We start from the raw sequence: 19,837 nt of genomic DNA, 5'->3' as shown, positions 1-19,837 counted from the left end.
CTCCCAGAAGAAGGAAGGGGTGGACAGACACCTGGAGTGGGCTCACAATTGGTAAGATTTTTTCATCAAACGCAGAAACACAACATCACACTACACACAACACATAGAAAACAATGTACCGCAGACATCACACAGCAAACAAGTATGCCAACATCCAAACACATAAATTTTTTTCTTTTCTTCTCTAGTCTTCCCAATCTGGTGCTCGGCCAAGAGGTCCTCGCAGTGCCTCCCTGGGTCATCGGCGACCGCAACGCGGCGGTCACCAGAGTGTTAGTATAATATTTAAGTTAAATTTTGGTACACTTTTTATTTCATGTCTTAAAGTGTGGTGACTAATTTTGCTATTTTTATATTTTACTTTAACAGCCTTCACAGCGTGCTCCCGACTCTGACGGTGAGGATGGAGGAATAGATGTGGACCACCTCATCGATCTCGTCAGAGAAAGGGAGCCGCTATGGAATATGGCTGACCGCCGCCATGCTGACCTGATTGTTACCCGACGGCTCTGGGAGGAAATCTGTTCGCTCCTTGTGGACCGCTGGGAGAACCTCGATGCTCGGGCCCAGATTAAAGAACGTAAGTATATACAGTACCGGTTGCTTGATGTAAACCAGTGTTTCCCGAACTCCAGTCCTCGTGGTCCCCATGGATCATGTGTTCAGCATTTCTGTTTACTATGGAAATCCTGAAAACATGACCCCTGGGGACCATGAGGACTGGAGTTTGGGAAACACTGATGTTGTATACTAACCACTTTGTACTTTCTCGTTTCAGGGGACAGAATTGTGAAGCGGGGGCGGTCTGTGAGGGATCGTTTCAAGAAGGAGTTCAATAAAGAGATGCGGGCCCCGAGTGGATCTGGAGGACGCAGGAGCAAGTACAAGTATGCACGAGCCCTGTCGTTCCTCCGGGATACAATGGTCACCAGAAGGTAAATATTCCACACCACATGTAAATAAAAAATGTTTAGATGTAAAAAAATTTTTTCAGCCAGGGCCATGCCATGTCACTATTTTAATTGTTTTTTTTTTCTCTTTATTCCACAGCACGGTGAGCAGCACTCGGGAGCCTGCACGATTGGACCCTTCTGAGGCGATCCCTGAGGAGACCGGCACCGAGGGACACTTCGACCGCCCCGGTACATCTGCACCTTCCCACACATTACAGTCATCTGTCCCATCCACCAGCGCAGGAGCATCGTGACCGACAACATTACATGAAGCTGCTGGTGAGGAGATCGCTTTCCCTTTACCCCACCCTTCTGCCCCTGCCACCTCTAGTACACCTGCGGGTACTGGGCGGCAGCGGCAGAGGGGTCAGGAAAAGACTTATGCTCCAGAGTTCTTGCATCTGAATGCATCTTTCCAGAACTGTCTAAAAGTCTTGTCAGAGCAAATCTCCGCAGGCTTTCAGCAGATCAATTCCAGCATTCTGGAGGTGAAGACTGCAAACCATGCATTCAGAAGCAAGATCTACGCCAAACCACACCTTTTTCAGGTCTGTTGTGGAGCGCATGGAAACGCTCTCTCCTAGCCAGCAGATGCATGTAATGCATTCGTGCCACGGTGCTCTCCAGCACGTTACCTCCCAACCTCCTCCTCCCACCCCAGTAGTTCCTCCACCTGCACCCCCTCCAGCCACTTTCCATCCTCCCCCTCCTATTACATACCAGCCACCTCCCCAGTACCAGCAACCTCCCCAGTACCAGCAACCTCCCCAGTACCAGACATCTCCCCACTTCCAGCAACCTGCCCCGTACCAAACTCCTTCCCCGTACCAAACTCCTTCCCCATACAACTTTCCATCAACATCATCTGCTCCTACAGTCCCTGCCCAACCCTCCACTCCACCACCCACCACCTCTTCTGCCTCCCACATGTTCACCCATTCTCCAGCTTTTTCCACACCTTCACCTCTAAGTGTTCCTTCCCCACCACGATCCCAGTCCTCTCTCCACACTCCCAGTGTCGAAGTGTCCCGCAGCCCCTCCAGCAGTATTTCCACCCCACACTACAGTCATGGCCAAAAGTTTTGAGAATGACACAAATATTATGTTTTCACATGATCTGCTGGCCTCTGGTTTTTATGTATGTTTGTCATGTTTTTATCACATACAGAAATATAATTGCAATCATATTATGAGTAGCAAAAGGTTATATTGACAGTTAGAATCAGTTAATGCAGCAAGTCAATATTTGCAGTGTTGACCCTTCTTCTTCAGGACCTCAGCAATTCTCCCTGGCATGCTCTCAATCAACTTCTGGATCAAATCCTGACTGATAGCAGTCCATTCTTACAAAATCAATGCTTTTATTTTGTCCGAATTTGAAGGTTTTTGTTTGTCCACCCGTCTCTTGATGATTGACCACAAGTTCTCAATGGGATTAAGATCTGGGGAGTTTCCAGGCCATGGTCCCAAAATCTCTATGTTTTGTTCCCTGAGCCATTTAGTTATCACCTTTGCTTTATGGCAAGGTGCTCCATCATGTTCAAAAAGGCATTGTTGATCGCAAAACTGCTCTTGGACGGTTGGGTGAAGTTGCTCTTGGAGGACATTCTGGTACCATTCTTTATTCATGGCTGTGTTTTTAGGCAAGACTGAGAGAGAGCCCATTCCCTTGGCTGAGAAGCAACCTCACACATGAATGGTTTCAGGATGCTTGACATTTGGCATGAGACAAGACTGGTGGTAGCGCTCACCTGGTCTTCTCCGAATAAGCCGTTTTCCAGATGTCCCAAACAATCAAAAAGGGGATTCATCAGAGAAAATGACTTTACCCCAGTCCTCAGCAGTCCACTCCCTGTACCTCTTGCAGAATATCAGTCTGTCCATGATGTTTTTCCTGGAGAGAAGTGGCTTCTTTGCTGCCCTCCTTGAGACCAGGCCTTGCTCCAAGAGTCTCTGCCTCACAGTGCTTGCAGATGCACTCACACCTGCCAGCTGCCATTCCTGAGCAAGCTCTGCATTGCTGGTATCCCAATCCCGCAGCTGAAACACTTTTAAGAGACGGTCCTGGCGCTTGCTGGTCTTTCTTGGGTGCCCTGGAGCCTTTTTGGCAACAAGGGAACCTCTCTCCTTGAAGTTCTTGATGATGCGATAGATTGTTGACTGAGGTGCAATCTTTCTAGCTGCGATACTCTTCCCTGTTAGGCCATTTTTGGGCAGTGCAATGATGACTGCACGTGTTTCTTTAGAGATAACCATGGTTAACAGAAGAGAAACAATGATGCCAAGAACCAGCCTCCTTTTAAAGTGTCCAGTGGTGTCATTCTTACTTAATCATGACAGATTGATCTCCAGCCCTGTCCTCATCAACACCCACACCTGTGTTAATGGAGCAATCACTGAAACAATGTTAGCTGGTCCTTTTAAGGCAGGGCTGCAATGATGTTGAAATGTGTTTTGGGGGATAAAGTTCATTTTCTAGGCAAATATTGACTTTGCAAGTAATTGCTGTTAAGCTGATCACTCTTTATAACATTCTGGAGTATATGCAAATTGCCATTAGAAAAAATGAAGCAGTAGACTTTGTAAAAATTAATATTTGTGTCATTCTCAAAACTTTTGGCCATGACTGTACACCAATTTATAATGTGTGTATTTTAATAAAAATGACCAGTTGTATGGTTTCAAACCTTTATTAAAAAAGTTTTTTTAACTTTAAAAACAGTTTACTAAAAAAAAAAAATTTTAAATAAAAGTTAAATTATCGTTTACACTGGTTGTCTGTCATTTCTTTCTGCGGCGAAATATGTTAAAAAAAAAGGTTAAATACAGGGTATTTAAAAGGTAAAAAGGTATTCAAAACCAGGTATATAACTGTGGGTAAATTTTAGCTTTTTGCCACAGTTGTGTTCCTGGTTGTGTTTGAAGCAAAGTATTTCACCTAAAAAGTTGTGTTTATTGTTGGTGATTTCCTAACAATGTACACAACTTTTGTTAAAAGGTGAAATACTTTGCATAAGACACAACCAGGTACACACCTGTGGCCTATAGGTAAAAATAGTAAGACCATGACAAGATAGCCAACTTTGGTTGGCAAAGGTATATACTGTTGGTACAGAAGGTACACAAGTTTGGTTAAGGGCACAAATATTTCAAACTCTATCATCCTGCCAGTGTACTCTGCACTCTGCCTTGAGGTGACATAAAGTATAGTGCAAAATTGTCCCTCATTACTGAAACCGTCACAGAACTTCTAGTGGTAATGTCCTGGTAATCTTGCAAGGTGGTTTCTTCAGAGGTGTCCTCAATGGAAATGGGTTCCTTGCAGATAACAAAATTGTGGAGTACCACACAAGCTGTGATCACCTCGTCCACAGTTTCTGTCTTGAGGTTGATCACAGTCAATAGGACCCACCATTTGGCTGTCAGAATACCAAAGGTACATTCAACCATTCTTCTTGCTCTTGTGAGGCGGTAATTAAAAATGCGTTTTGTTCTTGACAATCCTCTGCTACCGTACGGTTTCAAAAGGTGTTCTGACAGCTGGAAGGCTTCATCCCCTACACAGACAAATGGCATAGGTGGACCAGATGTTTGCGGCAACGGTCTAGGGGATGGGAACTCGAAGGTGTTTCCATACAGTTTACGCCCCATGGCAGACAGTTTGAAAACTTGAGAGTCATTTGAGCAGCCATAGGCCCCAATATCAACAGCAATAAATTTGTATTCCGCGTCAGCGATGGCCATGAGGACAATTGAAAAATATTTCTTGTAATTGAAATATTCCGATCCCGATCCGGATGGCTTTACAATGCGGATATGTTTCCCGTCCACAGCGCCCAAGCAGTTCGGAAACTTACATATCTGTTGAAACTTTTCAGAAATTTCAATCCACCTCTCTGTTGTGGGCTCTGGTTAAAACTCTTCAGCTAAGGAGTCCCACAGTGCACGCCATGTGTGCTTCACTATTCCAGATATGGTGGAAATCCCGAGTCTGTACTGGAAATGCAGTGACTAAAGAGATTCTCCAGTTGCAAGAAATCTGTGGGAAATTAAAAAACAATCAGTTAGTTTAAAATCACAGCATTACATACCAAAACTCAGCTATAACACTTGGAGATACAAACTACCACCAACAAGATTCCAGTGAAAGTGTGCTCTGATGCGAGCATATCCAATAAATGTGGCTTACCTTAAAGTCACCATCAGACGCTCTGCGGGTGAAACAGAGAAGCGGCAATAGGTGTCCGATTTTCTTATGAGGTGTGCAATGCGCTCCACCAAGTAATCAAAATTCTCCATTTTCATCCTTACATATCCCAAAAATTTCTCCGGGTTTCGTCTAAGGTCCATGCAGTGTAGAATAGACCCCACGCGTCATTCTCTTGGCTGTGATGGGGTGGATCCACAAACGTCATCCACGATGCCTGATGCGCTGCTGTCTCGCTCTCTCCTTCTCCAGAACAATCACCCTCAAACGATTCGCCTCCGCTGTAAAATCCGCCAAATTCTTCAAAATATTTCCAATCACAACATCCATCTTCGCCAGTCACTTGCTCTTCTCTCCAACCTGCACTTTCTCCTCTACAACCTGTCAAAGAAGGGCTGTAGGAACACGGTATATATAGTTTTTCAGTAGCCAATCCCGTTCAGAAGGCCACAAGGGGCGTTTTTAAAAACCGGATCTGGCGTAATTCATCGAAAAACGGATCGAAAACCGGATGAACCGGATGAGACGGATCCAGTTTTGGCTGTCATGCGCAAGACGGATCCGGCAGAAAACCGGATCCGTCACATCCGGTTTTACAAAACATTTGCCGGATCCGGCGCTCTGGCACGACGCCGGAACGCGCCTGACGGCGAAAACCTGATGTGTGAAAGTAGGCTAATCCTGTTGATCTAGTGGCGGTGGATGATCAGAAGCAGAGGAAGGCCTGATTAAAAACTATGCCCAATTTAAAGGAGCGAGTCTCTTAGACTTGTAATGCCCATACACTAAGTGTGTTGGCTGGCAAACATTTTCCCCTGTGGGGTAGACTTCAACCTTTTCCATAACAACTATTCAACGCCCAGCAAAAACAACCAACATTGTTAGGATTTTGACACTGGCTGTAGCAGTACAGAACATGTTCATCCTGTTGATCTAGTGGCGGTGGATGATGAGACGTGGAGGATGGCCTGATTAAAAACTATGGAGTGGGTCTCCTAGACATGTAATGCCCATGCACTAAGTGTGTTTGCTGGCAAACATTTTCCCCTGTTCGATAGATATCACCATAGTGTGGCCTTTTTTTGGGTGGGGCATTATAAACACCTTGCAAAACTTTACCGTGGTTTGATACACAGTTGCTGCTGGGAAGGTGCAGGTTTTTAGTAAAAATATTTTGGATGAATCGTTGAATGAAGTGATCTGGAAAAGGACTAATGGGAAAGTACATGATTAATAACAGCAGTGCCTGTGGGAGGTATGAGATCCAGGATACAGCCCAAAATTATTCGTCGTTTATCCACCATCAATGACCAGAATCGGTCTCATGCCCGTCATCAGATCGGTGTACCAGATGCGCGTGTAAGACTCGCCCAAAGAAATGCCCTTTCAAAATATGTTGCCAAACATGAACATGTCTGTATAAAGGGCAAAGTGCAACATGTTTGTGAGATGCGGAATTATAGAAAGCAGATCAGTGTAGGAGCAAAACAAAACAAACTGATGGATGCTCGTGAAAAACTCAGTTTAAAGAGTGCAACGTCCGTAACTATAAACACACCCATGCAGCAAGCTTCTTCATCTTCAACCATACATAATACCAGTAATGTACAAGTATCACAGTCTAAAATTAATTGTCCGAGTGTAACCAATACTGTTAAAGGAATGCCACAAAACATAAATTACCACGACCCTTTGAAAAACCTGATTTCTTCTTTACAACATATGGAGGATAATGGTATTGATGACAACTTAGAACATTTCCACATCCACACCAAGAAGATGATGATCACAGCTGCAAAAAATGTTCCAAAAAGGCAGTGACTGTCTGGAAAATCATTTTCTCTAGGCCAAAGTTTACCTCTTACTAAAGTGGTACCGAATGAGGCATACACAGCTCTCTGGTGTACTCAGCGTGAGATGCTTGACAGATGATGTATTCTGATTTGTACATGTCAACTTTTTGACAGCAAGCAGAAAAGAAGGATGATTAGGTGGAAAGACATGTGATTTTGGTCAGTAAGGAGGTGATGTCAGGTACAGATAGGTAGATCTGCATGTCATCGGCGTAGTGATGATATTGCAAACCGTGCCATTACATCAGCTGTCCCAGGCAGAAGGTGTAGATGGAGAAGAGTAGGGCTCCTAGAACAGAAACTTGGGGAACAACATAAGAAAGGTGTCGAGGTGAGGAGGTGGTGTGGTAGAGCGAGACAATGAATGTCCCCCTACCAGTCTTCTTGTTTTTTAAAGACTCTGCCGATAACCCCAAAAAGGCCATTTGCATCACAAGCCATGGCTGCACCAGCAGGGGTAGTAAAACTACCAGCCTTACCACCACCAGCATGATCAGGCACATGGTAGCAAAGCAACAGACTTTGTTGGTTGAACACCAGGCTCCATGAACAGTGTCTGCTTGTGATACCACTGCTTCTTCCACTGTTCTGCGTGCAAGCCAATCCCCTGTCCGTAGTGAATGCGAAGATGTCTCCTTCCCTGCACCTGCCATTGACCACAGTCAAATGGCACCATCATCAAGCACGTCCACATCCTGGTCCCAGCACAGCCTTCAGTTGTCCATATCCCAATCATTGGAATGTAAGCAGAAAGACGCAGCCAATGCCCCACAGGCCACAGTACTAAATTCACAAATTTCTCATCTGCTTGCGCTCGAAATGTTGCATTTTAGGCTCGTGGGAAACAGACACTTTCCACAACCTGATGGCGGTGACTGTAACAAGGTACTCGGTCCCCACCCGGCATTATTTCTTCTGGTCTGCCATCACAACATTAGACAAGCAAGCACGTATCCCACAACATTACTCGTTACCTGGGCAATCAACAATGCTGGTACAGGGAAAGTGCACCTAACCATGGACACGTGGACAAGTGCTTGTGGGCAGGGATGGTACATCTTGCTGACGGCACACTGGGTTTGCGTACAAAAAGTCATGACCCAGTCGGACATTGGGAGACCATGTCATAGATGTATGGAGGAGACCAGTTGGGGAAGGCTTTGTATGTCATAGTTAGGGTTTTGAACTGTAGCCTCTGGGCAATAGGAAGGCAGTGAAGGGCATGACAGAGAGGAGTGGCTGGAGACTAATGGAGGGTCACATGGATTACTTTGGCAGCAGAGTTTTGGTTAGATTTGAGTGGTGCAACAGTGCTAGAGGGGAGGCTACAGACTATAAGGTTGCAATACTAGAGGTGGGAGATCATGAAGGCGTGCACAAACATTTTTTAAGTTTCTTGTAATGTAGGGAATCCAGGAAATGTTTTTGAGTTGTAATGGACAGGAGGAGGCAAGGGCTTGGATATGTAGTTTGAAAGAGAGGGCAGAGTCGAGGATCACCCCGAGGCCACGAATAAGCGGGAATATTTGTCCCGGTGTGTCATCCCGGCATTACACAGGCATGTGTCCCTCAACATTACCCGGGCCCTCCACAATGCTGTTACTTGGAAAGTCCACCTAACCATAAACACGTGGACAAATGCTTGTAGTCAGCGATGGTACATCTCACTGAGGGTACACTGGGTTAACATAGTGGAAGCCGGGACCCACTCCGACCTTGCTATGGTGCCCGTCCTCCCAAACAACGAGTATTGCGTACCCTACGTCAATCTGGGTTGCCCTTACAGTGTTCAACTCCAGCACCTCCTCCTCCTCCTTCGCCTCCTTTTCAGCCTCCAGCTACAAAAGGTAGCACATCAGTCACAAGCTGAACCCACAGCCAGGCATGGTTGTGTGTGACAATGGCTGGAACCTGTTGGCTGCTCTGTGGTGAGGCGAGCTCACATTGCCATGCCTGGCTCATGTGCTTAACCAGATTGGTCAAAATTTTGTGAAAAGCGATATGGAGCTGGCAGATCTGCTCAGAAAAGTACAACGCTCAAAATACCCATTTTAGACAGTCAGCTACAGCTTCATCCGCCCTTGCCGTGATTCAGCAGCGCTTGCAGCTTCTGGCTCATTGACTGGTGTGTGATGCACCCAGGCCTTGGAACTCCACACTGCAGATGTTTGAAAGGGTTTGTGAGCAGAAGAGGGCAGTTAGTGACTAGTCTACCAGCATCAACAAGGTTGTCGGTATTCAGTTCTGTCTTCACACATAACATCTGACGAGTGGACATGGATGTCTGACATATGTAACATCCTCCAAAACTTTGAGGAATCCACAAAGAGGGTGAGCGTCAATTACACCGTAATTAACATCTCAATCCTTCTTATCTGTGTTCTAATTTGAAGACTGAGAGTTATTATAGAGCGAAAACATATTTACCGTTTAACTTTTTCAAACACAACAGTCCTACGTAACAGCGATAACAATAATCCAATAATTAAACCAAAATAAAACTACCCTGCTGGTGACAGGTTACAATCTACATTAAGTAACAAGGATAACAATACTTAAACCCAAACAAAACAATCCTGCTCGTGACAACTTACAATGTAAAATGAGGTAGGGGAGATAAAAAATACAGTGGTGTATTTACAAGAAGGTATTTACAACGATGTGTGTACAATGATAATATTGAGGTTAGTTCTAAGTGTTGGAGGCCTGAGGACAATGAGGAGGAGAGAATAGTCAGTCGTCCTTTTGGTGAGGACACGGAAGAATTGACTGTTAGCAGTCTTGCACGCATGGCTGAACTAATGTTACGCTGCCTTTCCTGTCACCCTCACGTTCTCAAAATTTTGGGTGACGGGCAATACTGATTGGTGACACTTCTAGACCCATGCTACAAGGAGAACTTTAGATCTCTTATTACAGAAGCAGACAGGTGTACTAGAATGGTGGAGGAACAGAGGGCCCTTTTAGTGGAATTATTAAAAAATTTCACATCTGAAAACGCTGGCAGCAGAGATCACAGTTTGTTGGCCAAGCAAGGAATACAGGTGTGAGAGACACAACTCCAAGCCAGCAAAGGCAGTGTAACCCTGGCAAAGTTTGGGGAGAGTTTTCTCAGACCCTCCCATTGCCCTGTCCCTGAGGCGAGGGGGACTCTCACAAGGAGTGCAAAGTTTGTGAAAATGCTGAGGGAGTTCCTTGCTGACTGTACCAATGTCCTCTGTCATTCCTCTGTGCCTTATAATTATTGGTTATCGACGCTGAACTAGTGGCATGAACTGGCTCTCTCTAATGAGCACGTGCTCTGTACTCACGGGCAAGGAGCACACGGTGCCTCCCTCTCTGACGGTTACTGGGCAAATGGCACCTTGCTTAATGACAGTACCACTTTTAGTGGTGTGAGACAATGGGAACAGTCCTTTGCAGCGCCACTGCTCTAAGGATGGAGCACACTACTCAGCCTCCTATGCGCTGCTTGTCCACACCAAAAATCTTTGCTGTCTTGCCCACTTTCTCATAAGCTGGCCCACTGCCACTAGGTCTCCAGGTCTGTCTGTCTGCTGCATTTTGCCGCAGCATTGGCGCTTCGGGTGCATAGTGCACTGCCCCCCTTGCTGCTCACATGCTCACAGCTGTCGACTCACTCCTTCTTTGCTTTTTATTTCCCTCAGCTTCCTGCCAGGTTCACTGTCTAAACAGGACACCTCTTTCTATGTAATGGGGCCTGTCTGTTCCCCTATTCATTCCGCCAGGAAACAGGGGATGCAGCCTTGACAGTTCCGGAAACGTCGCAGCACAGGTACCCGCAGCCTGCTCATGCTGACTCCGTGTATATATGGCAAACCAGTTTTTTAATGCAAGCAGCATAGAAAGCATGTGCTTCCAATTTTATAGAGAAAATTGGATAGTACATCCAGAACAGTTTCAATTTGAAGGACTTTGTGGCTTATATCGGTCCACAAGATGACACTAGTCTACTTAAAATCTTCGGTGGAAAATAATTTCCCCATTGAGAGGTTGTGTATGTTCAGAATTATATAACAACATTTGTATGATTCATTATTCATACCTATTTACTTCACAATATATTCATCTTTTTCTTCAAGCCTTTTGAATATAAGGTTGTAAGAGTTAAAGCAACTTGTTGAAGTGTGTTTTACCTCAAATGTGAAACTGCTTGTCAATTGTCATCTTTACTATTTCTCCAGTCCATGTGCGGCTAACCACCTCATTGATGTTATTGAGTTTCTTTGGCAAGAAAACAACAGCTCCACCAATACCACATGGTTTTCCTATTAATTCTTCATCCTACTGAAGTAGAGGTTAGATTAGGGACCTACATAACATCTGGGTACTGTAGTCAACATGACACTGTGCCAACATCCACTGGGGTGTAGCTACTAAGTTGACATAGTTTGTGCACAGCTGAACAGAGTTGTCAGAAGAAAACAAACCTTCAATAACATGTTTGATGGATTGTCTCGTGGAAACACCCATATAGTATTATTATCATTTATTTATATAGCCCCATTAATTCCATGGTGCTGTACATGACAAGGGGTTACATACTTAGTAATAGATATTGTTTACAAAAAAATTACAACGACAGACTGTTACAGAGGGGAGAGGACCTTGTCCTTGAGGACTTTCATTCTGCGGGAGAATGGGAAAGAGACAGAAGGTGGTGGGTGCGGCTACTCGGGTGGTGGAGAGGCGGCAGCTCGTGTGGTGGTGTAGAAGTCACATCTCCAACCACCAGGCTCTCCAATTGACAACTCTTGAAATGCAGCCGAAATGTCAAAATCCATAGCTTCAGTTATAGAAAATGCATGGGCTCCTTTTAAACATCATCATCCAACCAGTTCAGTATTAGTAGGTGAGGGCTTGTCAGAATCCTGCCCAGGAACACCAGGCTTCAGTAATAGCTAGTTCTGTCCCCGTGATCTTCCACATTATTTTGCTGTGGCTCTTCCAGGCATGATCTCATCAAGAAGATTAAGTCTTCGTAATACAGAGTACAAGACAGAGTACCACACTGCCTAAGCGTTCACTTTCTGCTACTCAGATTTTCTATTTGTGCAGTCACTGCCTCTAGGCTGAAGATGATGATGGTGGTAGTAGTTGGAGCATTTAACACAGTCATGAAGCTGCCATAACAACTTGAAACATAATTTTTTTTTACAGACATACCCCACTGTACAATATGTTATTTTTTTTTGTAGATGCAAAAGAGTGCTGGATATAACAAGAGTGACAGACTAAAAAAAAAGGGAATTTAGCCCTAAAATGCCACAATTTTTGGCACACGGATGTATGAGACATGTTAGAGATATACCCCACTCTAAAATGTGGCCTGTTTTTTTGAAAAATGCAACACTGTTCTGTATATAACTGGAGTAACAGACAGAAAAACACTGTAATACCGGCCTAAAATCCCCAAATTTTTATCACACAGGCGTGTCACAGATATACCACACTGGAAAATATATATATATTTTTTTAAAGATTCAAAAGAGTGCTGGATATAACGAGAGTGACAGACTGGCAAAAAAAAGGGAAATTTAGGCCTAAAATGCCTCAGTCTTTGGCACACGGATGTATGAGGCGTGTCAGAGATATACTCCACTGTTAAATGTGCCCATTTAAAAAAAACAAAAACGCAGCATGGTGCTGTATATAACTGGAATAACAGACAGGAAAACACTGGAATACCGGCCTAAAATGCACAAATTGTAATCACATGGATGTATGAGGCGTGTCAGAGATATACCCAATGTAAAATGTGGGCTGTTTTTTAACATAATGCAACACAGTGCTGTAGATAAGTACAATTTCACCCAGGACAAAAATATAAAACCGGCCTAAACTGGCCAAACTTTGAACACACACAGTTATGAGCCGCCACGGAGATACCACACCAAAAATATGTGGCCTGTATTTTTTTTTTTTTTTTGCTAAATACTGCTGTATGTCAGTACAGTGACACCCATGACGAAAAAGAAAACGGCCATAAACTGGCCCTACTTTGAGCATGTACAGATATGAGCTGGCAAGGAGATACCACTACGACAAAAGTGGTTTTTTGTTTCCGTTTTTTTTTGGGCTAAATAGTGCTGTATATAAGTATAGTTTCCATAGTACCAAACAGAAAAAAAGGACAGCACCACCGACACCGCTAACAATCTGTGCACATGGTGTTGTAAAATACCGAAGACAAATACCTCAAGACTTCGGGGGCTCACCCAGAAAACAACAGCATCGTAGACCCAGCTTAAAGAAGAAAGAATGGGTAGCACTCATCCATCTTTAAAAGTTCCACTCTTTATTGGAAATATTTAAAACATATTCCCCGGGAGATTGAGGAAAGGAGTGTGCAGGTGCTGACAACGGCCGTTTCACGCTGTGGCGCTTCTACAGGTCAAATCCAAATCCAGTCCCTCTGCCTTTGGATTGTAGACCCTGCGGCATAACGTGGGGTCCCGATTGCTGCCATGGAGACCTGATGTCATCATAATAACATCCAGGTCTCCAAAGCTGAGAGACTTCCTGTCATGCGTAGTGCATGTCAGGAAGTCTCTAGGGTTATTGCATAGAAGCCGCAGTGCTGAAAGGTCTGCATGCTATAGAAGTGATCAGCCTGCACGAAATGAGTGTCCCATAGTGGGATAAGGTGTAAAAGTAAGAATTAAATTAAAAAAGTTTTTTAAATAATTGTAAAAATATTTTAAAAAATAATAATAAAAAATAATAATAAAAAAATCAATATTTATTCCATCAATAAATAAATATTTCAATTAAAAAAATCTAAAAAATAAAAGTACACTTATTTAGTATTGCCACATCTGTAATGACCAGACCTATAAAACTGTTCTACTAGTTAACCACTTAAGTGAACACCATAAAAAAGGCAAAAAAACAATGGTTTATCATCATACCACCAAACAAAAAGTGGAATAACACTTGAAAAAGATGGATATAAATAAACATGGTACCTCTGAAAACGTCATTTTGTCTGGCAAAAAACAATATGCCATATACCTCTATCACTGGAAAAATAAAAAAGTTATAGCTCGCAGAATAAAGTGATGCAAAAATAATTATTTTTTATATGAAATAGTTTCTATTGCATAAAAGTGCCCAAACATAAAAAAAATAGAAATGAGGTATAGCTGTCATCGTACTGACCTGAAGAATAAAACTGCTTTATCAGTTTTACCAAATGCGGAACGCATAAACACCCCCCCAAAGAAATTCATGAATTGCTGGTTTTTGCTCATTTGTCATGTGCCCAAAAATGGTAACAATAAAAACGTCAACTTGTCCCGCAAAAACAAGACCTCACATGACTCTGTGGGCCAAAATAAGGAAAAATTATAGCTCTCAAAATGTAGTTATGCAAAAACTATTTTTTGCAATAACAGGATCTTTTAGTGTGTGACAGCTGCCAAACATAAAAACCTAATCTAAATAGTAAATCAACCCCCCCTTTACCACCCCCTTAGATTGGGAAAAATAATAAAATAGAAAATGAATTTATTTCCATTTTCTCATTACGGTTAATGTTGGGGTTGGGTTTGGGGTTAGGGTGAGAATTAGGGTTAGGGTTGGGGCTAAAGCTAGGGTTAGGGTTGGGGCTAAAGTCAGGGTTAGGGTTGGGGCTAAAGTTAGGGTTAGGGTTGGGGCTAACGTTAGGGTTAGGGTTGGGGCTAAAGTTAGGGTTAGGGTTGGGGCTAAGGTTAGGATTAGGGTTAGGGTTGGGATTAGAGTTAGGGGTGTGTTAGGGTTAGGTTTGTGGTTAGGATTATGGTTAGGGTTGGGATGAGGGTTATGGGTGTGTTGGGGTTAGGGTTAGAGTTAGATTCGGGGTTTCCACTGTTTAGGCACATTAGGGGCTCTCCAAACTTGACATGGCGTCTGATCTCAATTCCAGCCAATTTTGAATTGAAAAGTCAAACGGCGCTCCTTTCCTTGCGAACTCTGCCATGCGCCCAAACAGTGGTTTACCCCCATATACAGGGTATCAGCATAATCAGGACAAATTGCACAACAACTTTTGGGGTCCAAATTCTCCTTTTACCCTTGGGAAAATAAAAAATTGTGGGCGAGGAAATCATTTTTGCGATAAAATATGATTTTTCATTTTTACGACTCTACATTATTAATTTCTGTGAAGCACTTGGAGGTTCAAAGTGCTGACCACACATCTAGATAAGTTACTTAAGGGGTCCACTTTTCACAATGGTGTCACTTGTGGGGGGTTTCCACTGTTTAGGCACATCAAGGGCTCTCCAAACTCGACACAGCGTCCAATCTCAATTCCAACCAATTCTGCATTGAAAAGACAAACGGCACTCCTTCCCTTCCGAGCTCTGCCATGCGCCCAAACAGTGGTTTACCTACATATGTCGTGTATCAACATACTCAGGACAAATTGTACAATAAATTTTGAGGTCTAATTTCTCCTGCTACTGGGTCGCCCTTGCTTCACCCAGGGCTGTGGGGTACTCGGTACCGGGCCGGTGTCAGGGGGAAGATGTGTCACAGCAGCGGTGACCCGGTCCGTGGCCCTGGGCGCCCAATATCAATGGCGGATGATGTTTGCAATGTAGTTTATATGGAAAGTTTGTGACGCCACCCGTGGTGTTTGGCAAGTAAGATGTTAAGCCAACGCTGCTTGCAGATCCACTGGGACTGATAGTGTGATGCAGCAAAGATGGTGTAGCTCCCCACAGGTGGAGCTGTAGTCCCAGGGCAGTGTAGGTGCAATGGATGAGGAAAGGTGCAGAAGGGTATAGATGATGGTACCCAGATGTAGCGGTGCTGAAGGTGTGAGCGACGAATGAATGGAGGACACCAGAGCTTGCAGTTTCAAAGTTTTACTCACAGTTCGTGGTGCACACTGGTGCCTGCCTCCGTGCCGTGTCCTCTGGGGTAGAGACTCAATCAACCTCCCGGGCAAGTCAGGGCTGTCTTCTCCAACACTCCGCCAACATGTGCCTTTCCTGAACGACTCCTCTATTGAGCCTTTTAGTGTGAAGAACTCCAGTACCATGGTTCCCTGAAGTTCCTCCTGTCAGATGTTCCTAACAACTCTACTTGTATGACAGACAACAGTAGCCTGATCAGGGACCTCCTGGATCCCGGCTCTCTATCCGTGTTGCTGTTGTGTCCCAAGTAGAGTTGAGCGAAACGGGTCGAAAAAATTCAAAAGTCGTCGACTTTTGGCAAAGTCGGGTTTCATGAAACGAAACCCGACCCTAGGATGAGGTCGGCCACGAGGTCGGCGACTTAAGCGCCAAAGTCGCGTTTCAAAAGTTTGTTTTGCGCTCTTTTTCAGCCAATCAGGATCCACGGACACTGTGGGCAATGTGATGACATAGGCACGGGTCACCACCATCTTTCAGAAGGGCATGCAAGTGATTGGCTTGCTTTGGTGGTCGTCACAGGGGGTATAAAAGGGCGTGCACGCCGACCGCCATCTTACTTCTGCCGATCTTAGTATAGGGAGAGGTTGCTGCTGATTGTGTAGGGAGAGCGTTAGGCAGGGAAGAAGACAAAAAAACAGCTTCTGCTGCTAGCGATTTGGCCTGCACAACACACAAGTCACTGTGTGTGCAGTGCAAGGGGAGGCTATATTGTGGTGTATCAGTGGTGTTGGTTGTTGGGCTGCCTTCTAAGGCTTCCTGACACGCTGGCATTGCTGTTTACCCACTGCTCCGCAAACTGCTTTTTTAAAAGCAATCCAATCTCCCTTATCCTCTCGTCACTTTGGTCACAGGCAGCTGTGCCATCGAGCGTGTCACATAGCGCTCAGATATCAGTGGGCCGCACACAATCCACAAGTGTCCAGTGTCCAAAAGTGTACGCAGAGATTCAAAATCTCCATTATCCTCTCGTCACTTTGGTCACAGGCAGCTGTGCCATCGAGCGTGTCACATAGCGCTCAGATATCAGTGGGCCGCACACAATCCACAAGTGTCCAGTGTCCAAAAGTGTACGTAGAGATTCAAAATCTCCATTATCCTCTCGTCACTTTGGTCACAGGCAGCTGTGCCATCGAGCGTGTCACATAGCGCTCAGATATCAGTGGGCCGCACACAATCCACAAGTGTCCACTGTCCACAAGTGTACGCAGAGATTCAAAATCTCCATTATCCTCTCGTCACTTTGGTCACAGGCAGCTGTGCCATCGAGCGTGTCACATAGCGCTCAGATATCAGTGGGCCGCACACAATCCACAAGTGTCCAGTGTCCAAAAGTGTACGCAGAGATTCAAAATCTCCATTATCCTCTAGTCACTTTGGTCACAGGCAGCTGTGCCATCGAGCGTGTCACATAGCGCTCAGATATCAGTGGGCCGCACACAATCCACAAGTGTCCAGTGTCCAAAAGTGTACGCAGAGATTCAAAATCTCCATTATCCTCTAGTCACTTTGGTCACAGGCAGCTGTGCCATCGAGCGTGTCACATAGCGCTCAGATATCAGTGGGCCGCACACAATCCACAAGTGTCCACTGTCCACAAGTGTACGCAGAGATTCAAAATCTCCATTATCCTCTCGTCACTTTGGTCACAGGCAGCTGTGCCATCGAGCGTGTCACATAGCGCTCAGATATCAGTGGGCCGCACACAATCCACAAGTGTCCAGTGTCCAAAAGTGTACGCAGAGATTCAAAATCTCCATTATCCTCTCGTCACTTTGGTCACAGGCAGCTGTGCCATCGAGCGTGTCACATAGCGCTCAGATATCAGTGGGCCGCACACAATCCACAAGTGTCCAGTGTCCAAAAGTGTACGCAGAGATTCAAAATCTCCATTATCCTCTCGTCACTTTGGTCACAGGCAGCTGTGCCATCGAGCGTGTCATAATACGCTCAGATATCAGTGGGCCGCACACAATCCACCAGTGTCCAGTGTCCAAAAGTGTACGCAGAGATTCAAAATCTCCATTATCCTCTCATCACTTTGGTCACAGGCAGCTGTGCCATCGAGCGTGTCAAATAGCGCTCAGATATCAGTGGGCCGCACACAATCCACAAGTGTCCACTGTCCACAAGTGTACGCAGAGATTCAAAATCTCCATTATCCTCTCGTCACTTTGGTCACAGGCAGCTGTGCCATCGAGCGTGTCACATAGCGCTCAGATATCAGTGGGCCGCACACAATCCACAAGTATCCAGTGTCCAAAAGTGTACGCAGAGATTCAAAATCTCCATTATCCTCTCGTCACTTTGGTCACAGGCAGCTGTGCCATCGAGCGTGTCACATAGCGCTCAGATATCAGTGGGCTGCACACAATCCACAAGTGTCCACTGTCCACAAGTATACGCAGAGATTCAAAATCTCCATTATCCTCTCGTCACTTTGGTCACAGGCAGCTGTGCCATCGAGCGTGTCACATAGCGCTCAGATATCAGTGGGCCGCACACAATCCACAAGTGTCCACTGTCCACAAGTGTACGCAGAGATTCAAAATCTCCATTATCCTCTCGTCACTTTGGTCACAGGCAGCTGTGCCATCGAGCGTGTCACATAGCGCTCAGATATCAGTGGGCCGCACACAATCCACAAGTGTCCACTGTCCACAAGTGTACGCAGAGATTCAAAATCTCCATTATCCTCTCGTCACTTTGGTCACAGGCAGCTGTGCCATCGAGCGTGTCACATAGCGCTCAGATATCAGTGGGCCGCACACAATCCACAAGTGTCCACTGTCCACAAGTGTACGCAGAGATTCAAAATCTCCATTATCCTCTCGTCACTTTGGTCACAGGCAGCTGTGCCATCGAGCGTGTCACATAGCGCTCAGATATCAGTGGGCCGCACACAATCCACAAGTGTCCACTGTCCACAAGTGTACGCAGAGATTCAAAATCTCCATTATCCTCTCGTCACTTTGGTCACAGGCAGCTGGGCCATCGAGCGTGTCACATAGCGCTCAGATATCAGTGGGCCGCACACAATCCACAAGTGTCCACTGTCCACAAGTGTGTGCAGAAATTCTAAAACTCCCCTGTCCTATAGACACCTTGTACCTTGTTTTACATTACTATATAGTTTGTTGGATTTTGTCTACATTTCTACCAAAAATGAGGAAGGCTGGTGGAAGAGGCCGTGGAATTGGGCGGGGGTTGGCAGCTGGTAATGATGGTGTTGGTGGTGGATCTGATGGTAGTGGCAAGAGCAAAATAGGACCAAATGCAGGAGGTGCTGACCCTGCGTCATCGTCTGTCTACATAAGGCCTCGAACGCTTAGTTTTCTAGGAGTTGGCAAACCGCTTTTAAAGGCAGAGCATCAGGAAAAAGTTTTGTCTTACATTGCTGACTCAGCCTCCAGCTCTATCGCCTCCTCTTCTTCAGTTGTAAAAAGTAAAAGCACTGAGTCGTCATTGGAGGCTCATGTTCATGAACCACACCTTTCCTTGTGTCCTTCACCCCAACCAAGATTGAAGGATGACGCAGGCCATACTACTGATTACTCCATGGAGCTGTTTTCACATACCATGCCTGGATTATCAAGTCAAATGGTGAATTACCCAGGCCAAGATGAATCTGACATGGAGTGCACTGATGCACAGCCGCTAATGGATGATTCTGCTGGTACATTCACTCAGAGCACTACATTGTCCTCGCAGTGTACAGAGCCAGATTTTGACCCTGATGAGACTCAGGTGCCCCTTCCCGCACACTATACCACCATACACGGTGACACAGAGAAAGGTGCACATGACATAGAAAAGGAGGTGATGGATGACCCAGTTGTTGACCCAGATTGGCATCCATTGGGGGAAGAGGGTGCTGCTTCCAATAGCTCAGATGAGGAGCAT

Source organism: Dendrobates tinctorius, unplaced genomic scaffold (assembly GCF_039654945.1).
Source record: "Dendrobates tinctorius isolate UK_male_01 unplaced genomic scaffold, ASM3965494v1 ptg000019l, whole genome shotgun sequence".
In the NCBI taxonomy this organism is placed as follows: domain Eukaryota; kingdom Metazoa; phylum Chordata; class Amphibia; order Anura; family Dendrobatidae; genus Dendrobates; species Dendrobates tinctorius.
The sequence above is the reverse complement of the archived record's forward strand: the minus strand, read 5'-3'. Positions refer to the sequence as shown.